Source organism: Mesoplodon mirus (assembly GCF_964341445.2).
Source record: "Mesoplodon mirus genome assembly, chromosome: 6".
NCBI classification, from domain to species: Eukaryota; Metazoa; Chordata; class Mammalia; order Artiodactyla; family Ziphiidae; genus Mesoplodon; species Mesoplodon mirus.
The window spans coordinates 145,153,805-145,158,421 of NC_138982.1; positions in this window are offsets into that span (position 1 = coordinate 145,153,805).

Below are 4,617 nucleotides of genomic sequence, written 5' to 3' on the forward strand. Positions count from 1 at the left end.
AAGGAGATCAAAGCGCTCACAGCGCCCCTCCTTCTTGGCAGCAGCCTGAGGCTTGAACCTGGGTATCGCTGTGGTGCCTCTTTGGCACCCCAAGAGGCAGGGTGGCCCTGTGGTCTGTGGGCGGCCCCTGCAGCCGAGCTCAGCCTCAGGTCGTGCTCAGGAGAAGCGCCCGGCCTCCTCCACCCCAGGCTCCCAGGGTCGAGCTCCGAGCGGTCCCGACGTGGACCCCTGCCTGCCAGGGCAGGCCTGCTGAGGCCGCGAGGGCCGTGGCACTCACGCTGAGCTCTGGGAGCCCGAGAGGACCTCGGGGGGCCGAGGGGGAAGCGGGCCGCGGCACCGGGAAGGGCCCTGGCTCCCCGTCCTTCCCCCTCCCCCGGGGTTAGCCTGGCAGGTGGGGTGTGTCCTTTACCCGCAGATGCTCCCCCAGGGGCAGTGAGAAGAGGGGAGGAAGGGAAGTGGCTCCTGCCTGCAGCTGAGCCTGAGATTCCAGGTGCCAAATGCAGGCTGCAGTTTACACGAAACGCTCAGAGTAGGCGAATCTACGCAGACGGAGAGTAGATCGGAGGTTGCCCGGGGCGGTGGTGACTGTGGGGACCCAACAGGATGAATAATAAATGGCCAAGAAGGGTCCCATTGGAGTGATGGGAAGGTTTCACAGCTCGCAGGGGAACGTGGCCCGCTTTGGGAAGTTTCTTAAAAACCACGGAGCTGTACACTTGACACGGGGGAACTGTATGATATATAAACATACGTCTTAATAAAATTATAAACAATAACTTTTTAAAAATGAGGCTACAGGTTTCAGTCCCAAACTCTCAGTCAACAAGGTTGGACTCAGAAGGACAATGTTTCCTCTGTGTCCCTTTCTATCTCAGGGTTGACGTCACATGAAGCTTCTTCAAACCCGGTCCTTAGCTGTGAGGACAGGAGCCTGCTTGTCAGCCTCTGCCAGGCTTACTTGCCTCATCTGTGAAATGGGATTAATGTTACGGCCCTCACAGGATGGAAGCGATGCAGGCTGGTGGGGGAGGTGGGGGAGGGTTGCTGGCCTGGATCCCAGGACCTGGAGCAGGCGCAGCGGCTCAGTGAACAGCAGCTGTTGCTGGTGTCGTGCCTGTCGGTGGGGGTAGCAGGATACCACTTGGACGGCACCTGGGGGCTGGCTCCGTGGACGTTCCTGGTACCGTCGGCTAGAGCAGCGTGTGCGTGAGCTTTGTACGTGGGAGGCCAGATGGCCGGGGCTGGGGTGACGCAGAGGTGGGCACAGACCCCGAGTTGCTGTCCTTTCCACCGGCCGCTCTGCGCGTTCCCAGCCGCCCTTCGCAGCCCTGGTACAGGCCACATTTCCAGCAAGAGGAGACCTCCTCTGCCCTGTGCACTGTGTCCACCTCTCCGTGCCCTGCTCGGTCACTGCCTCTGTGCCCCTTCCCCACACTTCTTGGATGGATGGATGGTGCATGCGCCCCAGACGGACTGGGCCTCTTGACGTGGAGTTTGCCTCTTGACCCAGTTCCTGGCTTGGTGCTGGGCAGCCAGCACGTGATCACTGAGAGCGTGCTCCATCCCTCACGCCGAGCGGTGGGGGGGGGGGGGCTCGGGGGACAGGGGAGGCAGGATTCCGTCTGCAGCGGGGCGGGGCGGGAGCCATGTGGGCTGAAAGGGCGTCTGGGGCCCAGCTGTGGTGTACAACAGCTAGAAACCCCACCCGATTCCTGATCTTATTCTCACTGATGCATAACTGGAAAGGAGTTATGGTAATTTAGTTTAGCAAGTTCTGAAAATGTAGCCCAGTCGGATGTTCCCTATATTATATTCTATAAAATTGAAATTCTTGGAGCAGTGATTCAAGCGGCTTCCTGGTGGAATTAGGATAAATGAACACCACTGGTTTTCATTTCTTTTAAATCAACATTAAGGTAGCTCAAATGCTTACAGCACTTTGAAATACATCAGCTGATCACAGCTGTAAAGTAACAAGGAAACGTAAGGCATTAGTTATATCTTTCCATCTATTTTGAAAGGAGAGTATGCTGAGACCTCTCTTGGTGTGAGCTGGCAGAGGGAAGGTGATGAGCTGGTGTATTGGTTAGCTACAGCCTTGTAACAAACCACCACAAAACTTAGGGGCTTAAAATAACCATCTATTTAGCCCATGATTCTGTGGGTTGGCAGTTAGGCTGGGCTCAGCTGGGCAGTTCTTCTGCTGGTTTTGGCTGAGTTCACCAGCGTCTGAAGTCAACTGGCAGTCAGTGGCCTTGTGACCGGTGGTTGGCTGGCAGTCCCCTGGGGGGACGGTGGTGACTGGGCTGTGTGCCTCAGGACCCAGAGGCCAGCCATTCATATACGGTAGGATCACAGGGGTGCCAAAAGCAGCAGGACAATGAGCCCCACATGCAGGTCCTTTTAAAGCCACTTCTTCAGAAAAAGATCATTTGTTTTATTTTATTATTTATTTATTTTTAATGTTTTATTTATTTATTTCGTTGCACCAGGTCTTAGCTGTGGCAGGCGGGCTCCTTAGTTGTGGCTCACCTGCTCCTTAGTTGTGACATGTGAACTCGTAGTTGTGGCATGCATGTGGGAATCTAGTTCCCTGACTAGGGATCGAACCCGGGCCTTCTGCATTGGGAGCTCGAAGTCTTAACCACTGTGTCACCAGGGGAGTCCCCATTTATTTTTAATTGTGGTATAATATGCATAACACAAATTTTATCATTTTAGCCCTTTTACAATTTAGTTCGGTGTCATCATTTAGAGACATCTTGCACTGCCTTTGCTGGAGTCCCACAGCCAAAGCAGATCTCAGGAGATGCCCAGGTTCAAGGTCACTGAGGAGCTGAGCATGATTGCTGCTATCTGTGCCAAGGGCCACAGCTGGGCCATGGCAGTGCTAAGTGGGGCTGTGCAGCTAGCACCCAAGGGGGTGGGTGGGCCAGATACCTGAAGGCCACCTTTGAGGAAAAGTGGCCCAGGGTGGCCCTTGTGTCTGATAGGGACAGGGCAGCAGGGACCCTGGAGAGTGGCAGGTAGATGGCAGGTGCTTGGATATAGGGGTTTCAGCCAGTGGCTGGAAGCATGGACCTTGGTGCAGTGTCCTAGGGAACAGGTCCAGCAAGGCAGGTGGTCAGGGTGCCACCGGCTGGCCTGGCACTGGCAGGGCACTCCAGCCTGCCTGGGGGTAGACGCTTCACAGGCACTTGGTGAACACCAGCCACAGCGCAGGGCAAAGCCCATCGTGTGCTGGGGTGGATGGAAGGAGAGAGGCAGAGGCAGTCACTGTGCAGACCCCCACCATGGCGCCCAGGCAGGGCTCAGAGTGGCGGATGAAGGTACCCCCCGTGGGGCAGGAGTCCTACCTCGTGGGCAGGCTCCACGTTCCCTGGTCCAAGGGAGCTGGCAGACGCACAGGCATCTGGTATGTACGGGCAGCTGGGCCACAGGGGCATCTTACATCCAAACCTAACCTTCCAAAGGCAGAAATGTCACTGAAACCACGACGTCCCTCTTACACAGGCTATAAAACAAAGGACCGCAGGGTCTGCTATAAGATGGCTGGGCTCTCAGCAGGTGCTGGTGTGGCCCCAGCGGGTTTGGTGCTCACAGTGACAGTCGTCCACGCCCGGGGGCCTAATGGACCCCCTGGGGGGGACCTTCCTCTGCAGACATACAGCCCACTTTCACTTCTGCGAGGCCCAGGCGGGGGGCTGGGGGCTGCTGTTCGCTCAGGTCTCTGGGCAGTGACTCCAGGAATTCTGGTTTCCGTGTTCCTCCAGAGGTCAAGTATGCCCAGGTCATAAGCTGTGAAACTGGGGGTCCTGGCAGGGGTCTGGCACTGGGGGAGGGGCTGCGGAAGGAGGAGAGGCCTGTCCCCAGAGAGACGGCAGAGGCAGACCTGCAACCCATCCGAGCAGGCATCCTGCTTGCGGACCAGCTCTACCTGGAGGGCTGAGAGGGGCGTGGAGACATCCAGGCCGACCCCCCACCCGCTGGGGGGCTTCCATTCCTGACCCCTTCATTACTTCGCTGAAAGTCTCCGTGGCCAGCTCTAACTGGGGAAAGTTTTTTCATCAAAGCGGGGAGGTTCTGTCCCTTTTACTTTTATTGAACTTATTCACAAGGGGTTGAACAAACAAGATCTCCAGGCAGGGGACTTGGCTTCAACCCTTCTGGCTGTGTGACCTCACACAAATTACTTAGCCTCTCTGTGCCTCAGTTTCCTCACGTGAAAACAGGGAACAACAACAGTCCCTGCCTCACAGTGACGTTGGGGGGCGAAGTGAAAACACGTAGAATGGACCTGCCCGTGGGGGGGCTGCCATCAGCATCGGCATCGCTGTTATTACTACTGCATGGCTCTGATTACTCTCGGCCCCGACTCCGACTCGCTGGGTCGGCAGGAGCTGGGACTCTTCCTGTCAAAGGTGATCCCAGCACAGTGTCAGAGGAATGCCCTGGGACTCAAATCGTCATTACTTGTGTTCCCATCTTCTCTGTCCTACCAGATTCCAAATTCCCTTTAGATTCTGTTCCCCAAAGGGAGGCGGTCCCAGCTGAGTCTGGCTGCGGTGGACGGCAGGGAAGACAGTGATGCAACAGAGGCGCGAACTGACCGGCCAA